The 20,224-nt window shown below is 37.8% G+C and overlaps 1 long non-coding RNA gene across 37 annotated transcripts in view; it reads left to right on the forward strand.

Moving 5' to 3' along the window:
• LOC147363323 (uncharacterized) overlaps nucleotides 1-20,224 on the forward strand; it is a 504,516-nt gene that overhangs the window by 81,085 nt on the left and 403,207 nt on the right. For 2 of the 37 annotated variants that reach the window (XR_015136956.1, XR_015136963.1), the window contains one exon: nucleotides 8,116-9,106. The exons of 33 other annotated variants lie outside the window; for them this stretch is intronic. This is a non-coding gene — a long non-coding RNA (uncharacterized LOC147363323). Of the gene's footprint in view, nucleotides 1-3,775; nucleotides 5,010-8,115; nucleotides 9,107-20,224 lie in introns of those variants that run through there. 2 more of the 37 variants (XR_015136954.1, XR_015136960.1) reach the window with 2 other exon arrangements.

Genomic DNA, 20,224 nt, shown 5'->3' on the forward strand with positions numbered 1-20,224 from the left:
TTCAAGAATGGCATTTAGATGAAGTTTGAAGTGCTCTGTGCTGTTCCTGTCTCATTGCTGTTGCTGTGGCGTTCACTGTTCTTCCTTTTGTCATGCTCATCATACACCAATAGCTGATCAAAAAACCAAAAGGCCTGCATAGAATTAAATGTTTATGTTACATTTAGGGGGAAACCATTTTTTTAAATCTAAAGATAGAGAATAGCTAATTTCTGAACCAAGCGGTCACCTCTCCTGTGAACAGTCACTGGAAATGCCTTATTTCATTTGATTTTCTGTTCAATAGCAACAGCCAAGGCCTGAAGATTTTTATTTTCCTTCCTTGGAAATAACTTCTGAGAAATGGATTTGTTAGTGTCTATGACTGCCTTGGGGATTGTTATTTTAAGGAGACTCTTAATTTAATCTTAGTATAATCCATTTTTTCTTTTTGTGTTAGTGTTTCAACACATGAATAAACTTACAGCGACTGCTTAAAAGCATTTTGGGCTGCTTAAAAGCATTTTGGGTACAGCCTGGGTAGTTGTAAATATAATTTCATTTATTTTGAACAGATAATTTCTGGATAAACAGTAATTCAGTTGCTAAAAGCTATCATTGTCATGTTTTTTACATCTTCTAAGCATGCAAAGTGAAGCATAAATATTACATAGAATTGAGAGTGATGATATTGGGCTTATGTAAATTGAGTATATGGATTCTCAAGAAATAGCATATTCTTTCCACTTACTTTTATGGGAATCCTAATATGTTCGGAAAGTTGACAAACCTGCACAACTTCGGCTCTCCTATCTCCTTCGTGAGGAGTTTGGATAAGTTTTTTAGTATCCCAAAACTCTGATTCTTATTTAAAATCAAGGCAAGAAGGCCAGTTTCAGAGGTGTTTGAGGATTAAATGAAATAATACAGGTAAAGCATCTGATGTAGGGTAAACACTCAAAAAATATTACCAATATGTCTGAGGCATTTTATACATTATAGTTTTGATTTACATTTAGAAATCTTTGTATTTGATGAGGCAGTTTATATACCTTTTCATTTTTGGTTCCTTGCTTGAGCTTTCAGTTTTTCAGAGTTATATAGAATAGATCTCTTTATTAGTTTCTTTTTTTCACAGAAGTGTTTAATGACACTGACTACCAGATTTGACATTGCTTCATGAAACTTTAGAATCAGATCCAGGAGTGGCTGATCTTGGAGGCTATCCATTAATAGTTCAAGGTCCCTCTTTAACAAGGTATCTGAGGCTCTGACAGAGGAAATGACATACCCAAGGCCTCAGAGCTAGTTGTAGGGATAATGCTATCTGTTCCTTATTAGCTGGTAACTTGTTAGGTCACAGAGAGAAATGGATCTTTGTCCAAATATTTCCAGCTTTGTCTTGACCATTTTCTATCTCACATGTCGTGTTTCTGCAATATGTATTATACTGAGGGTTTTCTTGATTCCAGTTCTGCTGATGTTATCTTCTTTGCCTGAAAGACCCTTTCTACTCTTTCCTATTTCCAACTCATTTGTAACTGTGATTCACAGAATAAGAGTTCTTGAAGCTCCCACAGTCCTGTCTCCATTCCTCACCCCCTCCACCCCACACAAGACCTCCCAGGCTGTAAGAGACCACACTGTGTTGTAATGATAAACTGATATATCTGTCTCACTATATTACAAAACTCTCAAGTGCTGGGAACGTGTCTTATTTATTTCTCTATTTTCAATATCTAGTGTAGGGTCTGGCACATTTTATAAGTTCAGCTGATGCTTGTTGAACTGAGCTGTTGTTTGGCTTCTGCAAATTGTATTTTGGATTATCTTTACGTGTCATTGTGATCTTCTTCAGTTTAATACTTTCAGACCTTAGTTTTCATGACTCAAGGTTTATTTCTTAATTTTGTACTCATTAAGTAGCTACAAAAATGGGCCCTGTGGTCCAGACACCTGAGTTCTTCAGCTTTGCCACTTATAAGTTATGTGAAGACAGAAAACTTACAAGGTCTCAGTGCCTTGGTTTCCTTCTTTCAATTTTTTTGTTCTGGTGGTTAAAACACACACACACACACACACACACACAGAAAAATGCATAACACATAGATTAACAGATTGTTATAATACAAATACCCCTGTGTCTGCCACAGAGGTTGGGAATCAGAACATCGCCAGCCTGCCAGAAGCTACTCTCAGTCCTTTCCCGATCACAAACCCCTCTTTCCACACTAAAGCTAACCTTGATTTTGACCTTATTGATAATTATTTCTGTAGTTTTCCTTCTTTCTTTCTTTTCAATATATATTCTTAAATATTTTAGATCAGTTTTGCCTCTCTTTGTACTTTATATAAATGGAAACATACATTGAACGTTACTTAGTGTATGACATATTTAGAAATATAATTGACATTTTTTTATTGTGGTGAAAGACATGGAATTTACCATCTCAAGCATTTTTATGTGTACAGTTTAGCAGTGTTAAGTACACACATTATTGTGAAACACATCTCCAGAACTTCATCTTCTGAATCTGAAACTTGATGTCCACTAAACAGTTTCCCTTTCCTCCTCCCTCAGCCCCTGACAACCCCCATTCTTGTTTCTGTGAATTTGACTACTTTAGATGCCTCAGTAAGTGGAATTTTATAGTATTTACCTTTTTGTGCCTGGCTTATTTCATTTAGCACAATGTCCTCATCCATTTTGTAGCAGGTGACAGAATTTCCTTCCTATTAAAAGCTGAATGCTACTCCACTGTATGTACATGCCATATTTTGTTTATCCGTGCTTCTGTGGAAGGACATTTGTATTGCTTCCACCTCTTGCCTATTGTGAACTGTGCTGCTATAAACATGTGTAAGCAACTAATTCTTTGAGACTCTGCTTTCAATTTTTTGGTTATACATCCAGAAGTGGAAACTTTAATAATTTTCTTGGTATGGTTTAGTTTTGTAGTTTCTGTAGAAGTAAATATTACAGGTAAAAACAACACTGACTATGAATTTATTGATCAGTCTGATCTACTTGCTAGCAATTATAATGGGATGAAGTTAACTCTTAGATAAATTTCAGGCAGCAGAGAAGCTAGGATTGGCTGCCATCACTTTCAACCTTGATAGGCTTTGTATATCAACAAGAGAGATACTAGGGGAAACTAATGGGATTTGAAGTCATAGGAATTGTTTGAAGAACAGAAGGGCTAGAACAGCTGTTCCTAAATTGTAGTCCACAAAACCTGGGGTCTCTGAGACCCTTTGATAAGATGTTATTTATTATTTTTACTGAACTGGTATTTATACAATGGTGCAAAAGAAATGACAAAGCTGTTGATACCTTAATTGTAAATCAAAGCTGTAGCTTTAAACTGCATTCTCCACCACCATACATGTACTATAATTTAAAAAAAATTTGGTCCCTGAGTACATGTCTTTATAATATTTTATATTAAAAATAGAATACATGCATAAAGCACACTGAAATATGTGAATTGTCTTTAGAAGAAGCATTTGTATGATTGAGTTGCCAGCTGCAACAGCCACTTATGGAACACCATTTTTGAAATACAGAAAAACTATCAAACTTGTACATTTAGTCAGCTATTTTCATGAGTATAAATGAAATGAGGCTGTTTCTTCCATACACAATACTTACCAGTGATGAAATTTGAGTGAAAATTAGAATTTTGGAAAACTTGTATTTGTCATTATAAGCTTGATAGCTTCCCAATAATTGAAGATTTTTTGATGAGTTTGGTGATGTATTAATGAATTTGGTTTTTATATTATTTGATAGAAGGTACCAGAAAGTGAAGAAGAACTAAAGAACCTCTTGATAAAGCTGAAAAAAGACAGTGAAAAAGCTGGCTTAAAACCCAGCATTTAAAAGACTAAGATCATGGCATCTGGTCCCATCACTTCATGGCAAATAGACAGGGAAAATGTGAAAAGTGTCAGATTCCATTTTCTTGGGCTCCAAAATCAATGTGGATGGTGACTGCAGTCATGAAATTAAAAGAAGCTTGCTCCTTGGAAGAATAGCTATGACAAACCTAGACAGTGTATTAAAAAGCAGAGCCATCACTTCCCTGACAAAGTTCTGTATAGTTAAAGCTACGGTTTTTCCAAGTAGTCATGTATAGATATGGGAGTTAGGCCATAAAGAATGCTGAGTGCTGAAGAATTGACACTTATGAACTGTGGTGCTGGAGAAGACTCTTGAGAGTCTCTTGGACAGCAAGGAGATCAAGCCAGTCAATCCTAAAGGAATTCAACCCTGAATATTCATTGTAAGGACTGGCGCTGAAGCTGAAACTCCAATACTTTGGCCACCTGATGTGAAGAGCTGACTCACTGGAAAAGACCCTGATGCTGGGAAGGACTGAAGGCAGGAGGAGAAGGGGATGACAGAGGATAAGATGGTTGAATGGCATCACTGACTCAATGGACATGAGTTTGAGCAAACTCGGGGAGATGGTGATGGACGGTGAAGCCTGGCATGCTGCAATTCATGGGGTTGCAAAGAGTAGTGATGGAAAGCAAAGCCTGTCATGCTGCAGTTCATGGGGTTACAAAGAATTGGACATCACTTAACGACTGAACAACAACAAGCAACATTTGGGAGGTTTGCATAACTCATGAACCAATATTTTCCAAATGACCAAAGCTGACATTTGTAATCATGCGTAAGTAAAAGATCCATTCGAAATACAAGATAGATAAGTGATTTTAACATAAGTATGAGTATACAAAATTCATTGACATAGTTCCAAATTTCACATTGCAGCTAAACTCTAAGAAACTACCATTTGTTCACTTTGGACTTAGTATGCATATGTAATATCCAAAATTATCTGAAAATGCTATTAAAATACTCCCCTTTTCAACTAACCTTTCATGTCTTTTATTTATTTATTTATTTTATTTTATTTTTTTAATTTTTTAAACAAAAGAATATAGTGCAATAGAGAATTCAGTAGTCTTCTACTGAGCCTATTAAATGATATTTGCAAAGCTGTAAGACAATACCTTTCTTCTCACTACTTTTATGTTTTAAAAATAAAGCCACTTTTTATTTAAAAAATGTGTTTTAACCTGTCATTGGTTATTATGGCTATTTTCATATAAATTATTAATTAAATATATTTAAAACTTCTAATATATTAATAGTAAGCATCAATACATATCACCTACAAAACCAAAGTTCTTTTTGATTGTTAATAATTGTTAATAATGTAAAGTGGTCCTGAGACACTAACTACTGGTGTGGGGAAAACAATACACTTCTGTTCCTTATTTCTTTCCAGATGTTTCTACTTGATTTTATAAGTGACTTGATCTAATAGCAGTAATTTTATACATTTACACAAACATACAATATCTGTTTTCAAGTTTAAAAATAATTTAAACAATTTTTTAAATTTTTATTTAAAATTAATTTACTTTTATTGAAGGATAATTGCTTTACAGAATTTTGTTTTCTATCAAACCTCAACATGAATCAGCCATCAGTATACATATATCCCCTCCCTTTTGAACTTCCTTCCCATCTCCCTCCCCATCCCACCCCTCTAGGTTGATACACAGCCCTTGCTTGAGTTTCTTGAGCCATACAGAAAATTCCCATTGGCTATCTATTTTACATATGGTAATATAAGTTTCCATGTTATTCTCTCCATACATCTTACCCTCTCTTTCCCTCTCCCCATGTCCATAAGTCTATTCTCTATGTCTGTTTCTCCATTATAACCCTGTAAATAAATTCTAAGTACCATTTTTCTAGATTCCATATATATGAGTTGGAATACACTATTTATCTTCCTCTTTCTGACTTCACTCTGTATAATAGGTTCTACGTTCATCCACCTCATCAGAACTGACTCAAATGCATTCCTTTTTATGGCTGAGTAATATTCCATTGTGTATATGTACCATAACTTCTTTATTCATTCATCTGTTGATGGACATTTAGGTTGCTCCCATGTTCTAGCAATTGTAAATAGTGCTGCACTGAACAATGGGATACATGTATCTCTTTCAATTTTGGTTTCCTCAGGGTATATGCCTAGGAGTGGGATTGCTGGGTCCTATGATAGTTTTATTCCTAGTTTTTAAAGGAATCTCCATACTGTCTTCCATGTTGGCTGTATCAATTTACATTCCCACCAGCAGTTCAAGAGCATTCCCTTTTCTCCACACCCTCTCCAGCATTTATTGTTTGTAGACTTTTTGATGATGGCCATTCTGACTGATGTGAGGTAATATCTCATTGTAGTTTTGATTTGCATTTCTCTAATAATGAGCGATGTTGAGCATCTTTTCATGTGTTTGTTAGTTATCTGTATGTCTTCTTTGGAGAAATGTCTGTTTAGGTCTTTTCCCCACTTTTTGATTGGGTTGTTTGTTTTTCTGGTATTGAGTTGTATGATCTGCTTGTATATTTTGGAAATTAATCCTTAGTCATTTGTTTCATTTGCTGTTATTTTCTCCCATTCTGAGGGCTGTCTTTTCACCTTGCTTATTATCCTTTGCTGTGCAAAAGCTTTTAAGTTTAGTCAGGTCCCACTTGTTTACTTTTGTTTTTATTTTGGTTATTCTAGGACGTGGGTCATAGAGGATCTTGCTTTGATTTATGTCATCAAGTGTTCTGCCTATGTTTTCCTCTAAGAGTTTTATAGTTTCTTTAATCCATTGTGAGTTTATATTTGTGTATGGTGATAAAAATCCCATGGATGGAGGAGCCTGGTGGATCCATGGGGTCGCTAAGAGTCAGACATGACTGAGAGACTTCACTTTCACATTTCACTTTCATGCATTGGAGAAGGAAATGGCAACCCACTACAATGTTCTTGCCTGGAGAATCCCAGGGACGGGGAAGCCTGGTGGGCTGCCATCTATGGGGTCGCATAGAGTTGGACACAACTGAAGCGACTTAGCAGCAGCAGCAGCATGGTGATAGGAAGTATTCTAATTTCATTCTTCTACATGTAGCTGTCCATTTTTCCCAGCACCATTTATTGAAGAGGCTGTCTTTGCCCCATTGTATATTCTTGACTGCTTTGTCAAAAATAAGGTATCCAAGGGAGCCGGAATAGCTCAGTTGGGAGACTGTTAGCTGAAAAATAAGGTATCCATAGGTTCATGGGTTTATTTCTGGGCTTTCTATCTTGTTGCATTGGTCTATATTTCTGTTTTTGTGCCAGTACCATACTGTCTTGATGACTGTAGCTTTGTAGTATAATCTGAAGTCAAGAAGGTTGATTCCTCCAGCTCCATTCTTCTTTCTCAAGACTGCTTTGGCTATTTGGGGTCTTTTGTGTTTCCATATAAAATGTGAATTTTTTTGTTCTAGTTCTGTGAACAGTGCCATTGGTAATTTTTTTGGGCTCCAAAATCACTGCAGATGGTGACTGCAGCCATGAAATTAAAAGACTCTTACTCCTTGTAAGGAAAGTTATGACCAACCTAGATGGCACATTAAAAAGCAGAGATATTACTTTGTCAACAAAGGTCCATCTAGTCCAGGCTATGGTTTTTCCAGTGGTCATGTATGGATGTGAGAGTTGGACTATAAAGAAAGCTGAGTGTTGAAGAATTGATGCTTTTGAACTGTGGTGTTGGAGAAGACTCTTGAGAGTCCCTTGGACTGCAAGGAGATCCAACCAATCCATCCTAAAGGAGATCCATCCTGGGTGTTCATTGGAAGGACTGATGTTGAAGCTGAAACTCCAATACTTTGGCCACCTGATGTGAAGAGCTGACTCATTTGAGAAGACCCTGATGCTGGGAAAGGTTGAAGGCAGGAGGAGAAGGGGATGACAGAGGATGAGATGGTTGGATGGCATCACCAACTCAATGAACATGGGTTTGGGTGGAATCCGGGAGTTGGTGATGGACGGGAAGGCCTGGTGTGCTGCAGTTCATGGGGTCTCAAAGAGTCAGACTTGATTGAGTGACTGAACTGAACTGAACTGAATTTGATAGGGATTGCATTGAATCTGTAGATTGTGTTTGGTAGTATAGTCATTTTCACAATATTGATTCTTCCTACCCAGGAACATGGAATCTCTCTCCATCTGTTTATGTCATCTTTGATTTCTTTCATATATTGTCACCCTGTTTATTTAACTTATGCAGAGTACATCATGAGAAACGCTTGCCGGGAGAAATATCAGTAACCTCAGATATGCAGATGACACCACCCTTATGGCAGAAAGTGAAGAGGAACTCAAAAGCCTCTTGATGAAAGTGAAAGTGGAGAGTGAAAAAGTTGGTTTAAAGCTCAACATTCAGAAAACGAAGATCATGGCATCCGGTTTCATCACTTCATGGGAAATAGATGGGGAAACAGTGGAAACAGTGTCAGACTTTATTTTTCTGGGCTCCAAAATCACTACAGATGGTGACTGCAGCCATGAAATTAAAAGACGCTTACTCCTTGGAAGGAAAGTTATGACCAACCTAGATAGCATATTCAAAAGCAGAGACATTACTTTGCCAACAAAGGTTCATCTAGTCAAAGCTATGGTTTTTCCTGTGGTCATGTATGGATGTGAGAGTTGGAGTGTGAAGAAGGCTGAGCACCGAAGAATTGATGCTTTTGAACTGTGGTGTTGGAGAAGACTCTTGAGAGTCCCTTGGACTGCAAGGAGATCCAACCAGTCCATTCTGAAGGAGATTAGTCCTGGGATTTCTTTGGAAGGAATGATGCTAAAGCTGAAACTCCAGTACTTTGGCCACCTCATGTGAAGAGTTGACTCATTGGAAAAGACTCTGATGCTGGGAGGGATTGGGGGCAGGAGGAGAAGAGGACGGCAGAGGATGAGATGGCTGGATGTCATCACTGACTCGATGGACGTGAGTCTCAGTGAACTCTGGGAGTTGCTAATGGACTGGGAGGCCTGGTGTGCTGCGATTCATGGGGTCTCAAAGAGTTGGACACTACTGAGCGACAGATCTGATCTGATCTGATCTGATTAGTGTCTTAAATTTTTTTGTGTACAGTTCTTTTGTCTCCTTAGGTAAGTTTATTCCTAGATACTTAATTCTTTTTGTTGCAATGGTGAAGGGGATTGAGTCCTTAATTTCTGTCTCTGATTTTTCATTGTTAGTATTATAGAAATACAAATTATTTCTGTGTATTGATTTTGTATCCTTCAACTTTGCTAAATTCACTGATTAACCCTAGTAATTTTCTGATACTATCTTTAGGGTTTTCTGTGTACAATATCATGTCACCTGCAAACAGTGAGAGCTTTCCTTCTTCCAATTTGGATTCCTTTTGTTTCTTTTCCTTCTCTGATTGCTGTAGCTAGGACTTCCAGAACTATGTTGAATAATTGTGGTGAAAGTGGACATCCTTGTCTTGGTCCTGATATTAGGGGGAATGCTTTCAGTTTTTCACTGTTGAGAATAATGTTTGCTGTAGGCTTATAATATATGGCCTTTACTATGTTGAGGTAGGTTCCTTCTATGCCCATTTTTGAAGAGTTTAAATCATAACTGGTTGCTGCATTTTGTCAAAAGCTTTTTCTGCATCTATTGAGATGATCATATGTTTTTTATTTTTCAGTTTGTTAATATGGTGTATCATGTTGATTGATTTGCATATATTGAAGACTCCTTGCATCCCTGAAATAAACCCAACTTGATCATGGTGTATGAGCTTTTTGATGTGTTGCTGAATTCTGTTTGCTAAAATTTTGTTGAAGATTTTTACACCTATGTTTATCAGTGATATTGGCCTGTAGTTTTCTTTTTTGTGTGTTGTCTTTGTTTGATTTTGGTATCAGGGTGATGTTGGCCTCATAGAATGAGTTTGGATGTTCCTTCCTCTGCAATTTTTTGAAAGGATTTTGGAAGGATAGGCATTAGCTCTTCTTTAAATGTTTGATGGAATTCTCCTGTGAAGCCATCTGGTTCTGGGCTTTTATTTTTTGGGAGATTTTTGATCACAGCTTCAATTTCAGTGCTTGTTATTGGGTTGTTCATAATTTCTATTTCTTCCTGGTTCAGTCTTGGAAGATTGAATTTTTCTAAGAACCTGTCCATTTCTTCCAGGTTATCCATTTTATTGCTGTATAGTTGTTCATAATAGTCTCTTATAATCCTTTGTATTTCTGCATTGTCTGTTGTAACCTTTTTTTTTCATTTCTAATTTCTAATTTGTTGATTTGATTCTTCTCTTTTTTCTTTCTTGACGAGTCTGGCTAAACACTTGTCATTTTGTTTATCTTCTCAAAGAACCAGCTTGTAGTTTTATTAATATTTACTATAGTTTCTTTAATTTCTTTTTCATTTATTTCTGCTTGGATCTTTATGATTTCTTTCCTTCTACTAATTTTGTTTTTTTTTTGTTGTTGTTGTTCTTCTTCTTTTTCCAGTTGTTTTAGGTGTAGTTAGGTTGTCTATTAGATGTTTTTTTTGTTTCTTGAGGTAGGATTGTATTGCTATAAACTTCCCTCTTAGAACTGCTTTCACTGTATCCCATAGATATTTTGAGTTGTTGTGTTTTCATTTTCATTTGTTTCTAGAAATTTTTTGCTTTCCCTTTTGATTTATTCAGTAACCTGTTGATTATTTAGAAATGTGTTGTTTAATTTCCATGTGTTTGGGTTTCTTACAGTTTTTTTCCTGTAATTGATATCTAGTTGTGGAAGACACTTGATACGATTTCAATTTTCTTAAACTTATTGAGGTTTGATTTGTGACCCAAGATGTGGTCTATCCTGGAGAATGTTCCATGTGCACTTGAGAAGAAGGAAGGTGTATTCTTCTGCATTTGGATGGAATGTCCTGAAGATATCAATGAGATCCATCTCATCTAATGCATCATTTAAAACTTGTGTTTCCTTTTTAATTCTTTGTTTTAATAATCTGTCCATTGGTGTGAGTGGGGTGTTAAAGTCTCCTACTATTATTGTGTTACTGTTAATTTCTCCTTGTATGTCTGTTAGTGTTTGTCTTATGTATTAAGGTGCTCCTATGTTGGGTGCATAGATATTTACAATTGTTATGTCTTTCTCTTGGATTGATCCCTTGATCATTATGTAGTGTCCTTCCTTATCTCTTGTAATCTTCTTTATTTTAAGGTCTATTTTGTCTGATATGAGGATTGCTACTCCAGCTTTCTTTTGTTTCCCATTTGCATAGAATATATTTTTCCATCCTCTTACTTTCAGTCTATATGTGTCTTGAGGTCTGAAGTGGGTTTCTTGTTACACAGCATATATATGGATCTTGTTTTTGTATCCATTCAGCCAGTCTGTGTCTTTTGGTTGGATCATTTAATCCACTTACATTTAAAGTAATTATTGATATATATGTTCCTATTGCCATTTTCTTAAATGTTTGGGGTTGATTTTGTAGATCTGTTTTCTTCTCTTGTATTTTTTTGACTATATAAGTCCCTTTAACATTTGTTGTAAAGCTGGTTTGGTGGTATGAATTCTTTTAACTTTGGCTTGTCTGAAAAGCTTTTTATTTCTCCATCAATTTTGAATGAGATCCTTGCTGAGTACAGTAATCTTGCTTGTAGATTTCCCCCTTTCGGTTCTTTAAATATATCCTGCCATTTCCTTCTGGCCTGCAGAGTTTCTGCTGAAAGATCAGCTGTTAAGTGTATGGGGTTTCCCTTGTATGTTACTTGTTGCTTCTCCCTTGCTGCTTTTAATATTCTTTCTTTGTGCTTAATCTTTGTTAGTTTGATTAGTATGTGTCTTGATGTGTTTCTCCTTGGATTTATCCTGGATGGGACTCTTTGCACTTCTTGGACTTGATTGACCATTTCCTTTTTCATGTTGGGGAAATTTTCAACTATAATCTCTTCAAAAATTTTCTCATACCCTTTCTTTTTCTCTTTTTCTTCTGGGACCCCTATCATTCGAATGTTGGTGCATTTGATATTGTCCCAGAGGTCTCTGAGACTGTCCTCAGCTCTTTTCATTCTTTTTACTTTATTCTGCTCTTCAGAAGTTATTTCCACCATTTTATCTTCCAGCTCACTGCTTCATTCTTCTGCTTCAGATATTCTGATATTTATTCATTCTAGAGTATTTTTAATTTCAGCAATTGTGTTGTTTGTCTCTGTATGTTTATTCTTTAATTCTTCTAAGTCTTTGCTAATTGATTCTTATATTTTCTCCATTTTATTTTCAAGGTTTTTGATCATCTTTACTATCATCATTCTGAATCCTTTTTCAGGTAGTTTGCCCATTTCCTTTTCATTTATTTGGACTTCTGTGTTTCTAGCTTTTTCCTTCATTTGTGTAGTATTTCTCTGCCTTTTCATCATTAATTTTTTTAACTTACTATGTTTGAATTCTCCTTTTCCCAGGCTTCAAGGAAAGTTGAAATCTTTCCCTGAAGAACATTGACTTCTTTCTTCCTTTTGGTTTCTTCCCTGCTAAGGTTGGTCCAATGGTTTGTGTAAGCCTTGTATAGGGTGAGATTTGTGCTGAGTTTTTGTTTGTTTGTTTGCTTGTTTGTTTTTCCTCTGATGAGCAAGGCTGAGTGAGGTGGTTATCCTGTCTGCTGATGATCGTGTTTGTATTTTTGCTTTGTTTGTTGTTTAGATGAGATGTCACGCACAGGATGTTACTGGTGGCTGGGTGATGCTGGATCTTGTATTCAAGTGGTTTCACTTGTGTGAGTTCTCACTGTTTGATACTCCCTAGGATTAGCTCTCTGGTGGTCTAGGGTCTTGGAGTCAGTGCTCCCACTCCAAAGGCTCAGGGCTTGATTTCTGATCAGGAGTGAAGATTCCACAAGTGGTTTATTATGGCATTAATTGAGATTAAAACAAATATCCCAAAACGAGAAACCAAGGATGCTGCTAAGTCACTTAAGTCATGTCTAACTCTGTGCGACCCCATAGATAGGAGCCCACCAGGCTCCCCAGTCCCTGGGATTCTCCAGGCAAGAACCCCAGACAAATGGCAGTTACAAAATCAGGCAAATAGTAATTAAAATAATGGAATACACACACACACACACACACACACACACACACACATATATATATATATATATACCCATGAGCAAAGTAGAAACAGTCTAACAAAAATAAAGTACAGTAGCTTGACCCAGTGAACAAAGGAAATAAAAAATCTATTAACCAGTTAACAACAAAACTGACTAAAGTGCAAACTGGAAAACAAAACTAAAGCAAGTTGCCAAGTGGGAAATAAAGCAATGAAAACAAAACTAACAAATATATTGAGAGGAAAGGAAAGAAGGAAAAGAAAAAAGAATAGATATGCAAAGTTAAATAGAGGTAGATGGAGAAGATTTATATACACTAAAGATTAACTGAAAGGGGAAAAGAACAGTAGGAAAGGCAAACAAAGGAATAAATGTAGAAAAAATATAATTGGTCTAAGAAAATTAAAGTTATAATAAGAGAAAAGAAAAAAAGAAAAAAAAAAAAAAAAGGAAAACTCCGCAGACTTGCAAAAGCCCAATGTAGAGGCAGAGGTTTATAACAACAATAAAAGTGTCAATAAATATACACTTATACATAAACACCCATAAGCAAAATGAAAACAGCCCAACAAAAATAAAGTACAATAGATTGACCCAGCGAACAAAGGAAACCAAAAATTATATCTACTAGAACAAAACTAACTAAAGAATAAACTGGAAAACAGAATTAAAGCAAAGTGCCAATTGGGGAATAAAGCAATGAAAATAAAACTAACAGATATATTGAGAGGAAAGGAGAGAAAGAAAAGAAAGAAAAAATAGTTATGTAAAGTTAAATAGAGGTAGATAAAGAATATTTATATACATTAATTAATACATTAAACTAATACATCAAGATTAACTGCAAGGGAAAAGAACAGTAGGAGAAGCAAACAAAGGACTAAATATAGAAAAAATAATAATAGGCTTAAAAAATTAAAAAAATAGAAAAGAAAAAAAAAAAGGAAAACTCCACAGGACTGCGAAAGTCCAACGTAGAGGCAGAGGTTTATAACAACAGTAAAAAATATGACTGAGGAGAAAAAAAAGCGCAAATACTTAATTAGATTTCATAAGGCCAATAAAATTGACAACTACAACAGTGGGGGGAGGGAAAGAAAAAAAAAGAAACATCCAAAAGAATCTACAGAACAAGTCAAAATATAAGAATAATAAATGTTTTTCTTGAGTCACTGCTGTCAGAGCCCTTTCCCTCACTGGGTCACAATCCACCTTACCTCCCTAGGATGCCCTCCAACACTGTGCTGATCTCTGGACCTGCTGTGCTGGCAGCTCAGATTCTAATCTGGTCATACTGTGTGTTCCTTTTTTTTTTTTAATATAAATTTATTTATTTTAATTAGAGGCTAATTACAATATTGTTTTTGTTTGCCATACATCAACATGAATCCACAACGGTGTACACGTGTTCCCAATCCTGAACCCCCCTCCCACCTCCCTCCCCATACCATCCCTCTGGGTCATCCCAGTGCACCAGCCCCAAGCATCCTGTATCCTGCATCGAACCTGGACTGGTGATTCATTTCTTATATGATATTATACATGTTTCATTGCCATTCTCCCAAATCATCCCCCACTCCCTCTCCCACAGAGTCCAAAAGACTATTCTATACATCTGTGTCTCTCTTGCCTCCAATGCCCACAGCTATCAGAACTAGTGCGTTTTCTTTTGTGGGAGCTCTCAATGATCCATTATATATTCCATATACACAAAATCTGCCTAATTGATCATGTGGATTTAATCTGTAGTTTGTACAGCTGGTGGGAAAGTTTTGGGTCTTCTTCCTTAGCCACAGTGTCCCTGGATTTCAACTGTGGTTTTATTTCCACCTCTACATGTGGGTCGTCCACTGGGGTTTGCTCCTGAGGCTCCCTGGAGGATTTGGGTTTGCCCCGTGAGGGCCAGGTGTGGAGGTGGTGCAGCTGCTTGGGTCACAGGGGTTCTGGCAGCACCAGGTACTCAGGGGAATTGGTGGCTAGGGCAGCAGGAAATATAGTGCTCTAGATTGGGGGCAGGAGGAGAAGGGGACGACAGAGGATGAGATGGCTGGACGGCATCATTGACTCAATGACCGTGAGTCTGGGTGAACTCCAGGTGTTGGTGATGGACAGGGAGGCCTGGCGTGCTGTGATTCATGGAGTTGCAAAGAGTCAGACACGACTGAGCAACTGAACTGAACTGAACTGAGAAGGGTATGGCAACCAGTATTGGCCAATATGCTCCAGTATTCTTGCCTGGAGACCCCCTCTCCCTGACAGAGAAGCCTGGTAGGCCGCAGTCTACAGGGTTGCACAGAGTCGGACACGACCAAAGTGACCCTGCATACATAGACACAAGACTTTTTTGCCTGTGGCACCTCTGGCCCAGTGAGAGATGAGCATGAAGGTGGTGCAGCTGCTTGGCTTGTGGGGACCCTGGTGGCACCTAGTGTGCAGGAACATGGACTGCCTCCACCGCAGGAGTTATGGCCCTATAAGAGTCTTTTTTTCAAGCCTCTTGTAAACTGGCGATCAGAAGACCTCTTTGGCCAGTCTTTCTCCATAGCTCCACCCATTGAGGCATGTAGAGGGCTCCATTGCCTGGGGTCCTTCTCTGTTGTTCATTGTGTCCAACACATAGAGGGGTCCCCCTGGCTGGGGTCTACTCTGTAGATCGGTGTATTAGGAACTTAAAGGGGCACCCTGGGTGTGGTCCTACTCTGTAGTTCAGGGTGTCAGGCATTTGATGGACCAGCCTCTCTATTGTTCAGCTGCAGATGCTGGTGTGTGGGGGAGAGAGAGGCTATGGTGATGGCTCCACCCCCTACACATGACTCAGCAGTATCACCCTGATTCCATGGCTGCCTGGCTTTCCTTCACCGGCATTTCCCACTACAATCTCCTCTCTCACATCCTCTCGGTCTTTCTCTCCACAGTCAACAGCAGCCCTCACCCCTGGGATCACTCCACACTCCTGAAACTCCAGATCCCAGCCGCTGCCCCTTCCAGGGGACCAGCGTTCTTGTCCAGGCTATGTATGGCTGTGGCAAAGACTGTCTGATTCTCATTCCACTTAGGCTGCCACAGATCAGCTGTTTCACTCTCAGCCTTAAATGTTTCTCCTCTGACTCAGACAATTGCCCTGATGTGGGGATCAGACCCCTGCTTCAGTTCCCCCACCCACCGAGGGTAGGTCCAGTTCTACTAACACTCCTGTTTTTTTCTCCTAGTTCCTTCATCCTACCAAGTTTTGCATGGTTCTATGTATTCTGTTTTGCTGGTCAGTTACTCCTGTCCACTCTCAGCTGGTGTCCTGAATGCACTTCTGTGTCTGAACATGTATTCTTGATATATCCGTGAAGAGAGATGTACTTCACATCCACCTACTCCTCCACCATCTAGTTGTTTTTTTTGTTTTTTGTTTTTTTTTAATTTTTGTGTGGGTGGGTATTTTGCATCATGCTAAAGTGGTTCTCAGTGTTAATCAAATATGTGGCGTCATCTCAAATATTCTGGAAAATCCCGTCTTTCTTTCTTCCTTGGCTTTCAGATTTCGGAGCAACTGGACAGAGATTTGACCTTTTATTCTTTTGCCTCAGGAGTTGTGATTTTGTGTTCAACTATCTTCCAGGCAAGGACTATTTTTGCTTAGGGCTTGAAGATATTTTTAGATGCATCCAAAAGAAAATCTGGAATATTTCATGAGTGTTAGACAGGTGGATCATTCTTTTTATTTCTTGACTACATAAAAATGTGATAAAACTAAATATGATGTAGTTCTATTCTAAATTTGAACTATTGATAAGATGCTAACTAGGACATTAAAAATGAATCTCACAATTCTACTCACAGACTCCCTTAAAGGGTCTATATCTGGATTATTATTTAAGATGTATGTTAAGTTTAAATTCTCCCTCTGGCCATTTCTGACAGCTTTCCTGATATATCAGGCTATACATTTCTGTAGCTAACACTCATAGTCTCATGGAAAGGAACTTGGAGAAATGAATGGGAAATACAATTAATGTGTGAATGAAATATTGGTGTAAATAAGCACAGGATATGTCTATTGTTCACAATTGTCTGAGATTTAAAGCAGAAGCTTTGGAGTGATATATTCCAAAGTGTATCACTAAAAATGCTAAATTCAGAGTTAACCGTGTAGGCTTTGGGCTTCCCTCATGGCCTAGAAAGTAAAGAATTCCCCTGTAATGCCGGAGACCTAATTTCAATCCCTGGGTTGGAAACCTCTGGAGAAGAGAATAGCTACCCACTCCATACTTTTGCCTGGAGAATTCCATGGACAGAGGTGCCTGGTGCACTACAGTCCATGGGTCACAAAGGGTCAGACACGGGTTACTGTTTGAGAAAACTGAAACTGCCAATCTAATTATGTGCTTATCAGTACAAGTTGAAATTATTACCTGCCTGCAAGTTTAAAACATAGACTTTAGAAGACATTTCTACACTTAAAACCTCTATTTTGGGGAGCATAATTTCTACATCTAACACCTACATTTCTTGTGCGTATTTAAGGCCTTTCATAGGAACCCAGGTAAATCTTTAAATCTTTCAATTATTTAAAAATATTTTAACCATGTTGCATGAAGCCTTTATGAAATGTCCTGTCCATCCCTCTGGTGTCATCTTTCCTCATTTCTCCAGATGTATGCAATATTCCAGCCATGTTGAACTCTTTGAAATGTCTTAAACACACCATTCTTTCCCTTTGTATAAAAATCTGCTTTATACATATTGCTCCTTCTGCCCACTATGCCCCATATATTTTTCTTCCTAGATGATGTGTAATCAATTTTCAAAAAATAGTAATAGCACCTTACATTTTTTGTGCTTATATTTTCCAGCAGGAGGATTCCTTCCAGGGGCTGCTGGTAGGCTCTTGTTAAACTTAGGAATTGTCTGAGGAGATACACATACAAGAAAGCAAAAGACTTGTTTGGGACAGGGCACCTGGGCAGACAGCAGCAGGGTAAGGAAGCCCAGAACTGCTCAACCGTGTGGCTTGAAGCCTCAGGGTTTATCATGGTGGGGTTAGCTTTGTGGGTTTCCTCTGGCTAGTCATTTTGCCTATGCCCGTGTGTGGTTTGATTCAATTCCCGTCCTGGAGGTGTGCCATCTCTTGATCAAGATGGTTTCTAGCATGAGGGTTTCAGAGAGGTTGTCAGGACATGTTATGGGTTGGTGTCTCCTCCTTCCTTTTGACCCCTCTAGAATTCTCCTGGTTAGTTTTCTGCAGCACTGTGTTCCTTATTGAGACCTCTTGTTGTGAGATAAATCACAAAGTGGTTATTACTGTGCCTGGCCAGGGTGGACAGTTTTGGTCAATGGTTTCCTAACATGCTTATTATGAACAAGGTACTTTCCTAAGTGCTCAAACATATTTTGATTCATTTGATCATCACACTGTTCTATGAGATAAGTACTGTTATTGCTCCCATTTTAAAGAAGAGGAAACTGAGGCACATAGAGTTTAAATGACAGTTCAAGGACACTGAGCTCATAAGTGATGAAATAATAATGTGAACCCGGGCTCTATGGCTCCAGAGTCTACATTTTTAATCATTCTATAATGCTGCTACCATTTCTAGAAAGACTTCCATGATGTATCTGGGAAGAGAAAAGCTTTTACCTTTGTTCCTCTTTCATACCTTGGTTATAGCACTTCCATTGCTGCCATGATTTGTTCAATTAGTGAAACTATGAAGAGCAGGAAGTGTGTCATATTCAACTTTGTATCCTTAATAGATTACCTAGAAGAATGCTTGTTGACCAAATGAAGTGGCCACTTGGAAGAAAAATCAAAACATTATAAATGGCTTTCCTACTTTGAAATTTGCCTCTAGAGTTATAAATACTGTTACAGATTAACTGTTTGTAGATTTGTTTTTGCAAATATCATTTTTTAAATAGTAAAGCTTCACTTGTGTGTTCTGTACAGATTTATTAGCAGAACTGAAGATGACTGGAATCCATCACAATTTGTGAGTGTTAGAATGAGAGTAAGAAGCAACCTTATAGAGCAGCGTGACTGTCACTCTTCTACTCCCGCCTTCCCTCCTTTCTTTCCTTTCCTGAGCCCAGTGAAGAGACTTTCTCTTAGAATCTGGTCTTCCTGACCCCCAGAGTGACTTTTCCAGCAGAAAATGTGAAATTTCTTTCTTAAGTTCTGCATTTGTAAGTTAGATTAGTATTCTCAGTTTCTGTGCTCAGGGCATGTTTGAGCTCTACAGTGAATGCCGTATGTGCATTTTTAGACAGTAGTTCTGAAGGATTGGGTATTTCTTTACAGGTCAAACCTGCTTTGTTAAAATTTTCCCTTCTGTCAAACAAGTTCCACATTTACAAATGAATTTCTTTTTGATTACACAGAAGTGCTTCCATGCTATCTCATTAAAGACGAATTTTCTCCCTTTAAATTTAAATGTAACTGGAAGAGCTGCCAAAAATCTGAAATACTGTTACAGAAGCAGTTTTCTTTAAATTCAGGGTAAAATAGAAAGGCATCCTCTTTTTAAAAAAAATTTTTATTGAAGTTTCCATTTATAATTAATTTTTATTAAAGTCTTCACTAATGGGAATACTTTTGGCAGCTAAAACATTTTCTTAAAAATGTGTAAAGAGTAGAAGGAAACTGGGGGTGGTAAGCGAGGAAAATCTGTGAGAGCTTTCTGTCAGTACTAAAAGGAAAAGTATAGGAACAAATTGTAAATTTAGTCAGAGCATGGATTAAAATGCATTATTTGAAAAGCTACGCTTACTTGCCGTCTTTGAAGGCCATGGTCAATGCAGTGGCTACAGTGGTTCAAGGTAACTTGATTAAAATGGAAAGGTATAATTTCAAAGAATTAACATATTCAAGTGCTGTGAAAATGTGATGAGAATGGATTCACAGTGGGCTTCTCAGGTGTCGCAGTGGTAAAGAATACGCCTGCCAGTGCATGAGACATAAGAGACGTGGGTTCCATCCTTGGGTCAGGAAGATCTATTGGAGTAGGAAATGGCAACCCACTCCAGTATTTTTGCCTGGAAAATTACATGGACAGAGGAGCCTGGCAGGCTATATAGTCCATGAGGTGGCAAAGAACTGGACCCAACTGAGTGACTGAGTACACACACATGGGCTCACAGTGGGCTCATGGTACAACTCTTCTTCTTATCATTTACAGTGATCCCAAAGACTTAACCTTAAAAGTCTGTTAGGTTTTGTTGCAATGGGAGAACCACTTCTCAAAGCCTGAAATATCTGAAGAATATTCAGGTTCCT

Source organism: Bos grunniens, chromosome 11 (genome assembly GCF_055505025.1).
Source record: "Bos grunniens cultivar Pamir isolate PY7600 chromosome 11, Bosgru_T2T1.0, whole genome shotgun sequence".
Lineage (NCBI taxonomy): Eukaryota > Metazoa > Chordata > Mammalia > Artiodactyla > Bovidae > Bos > Bos grunniens.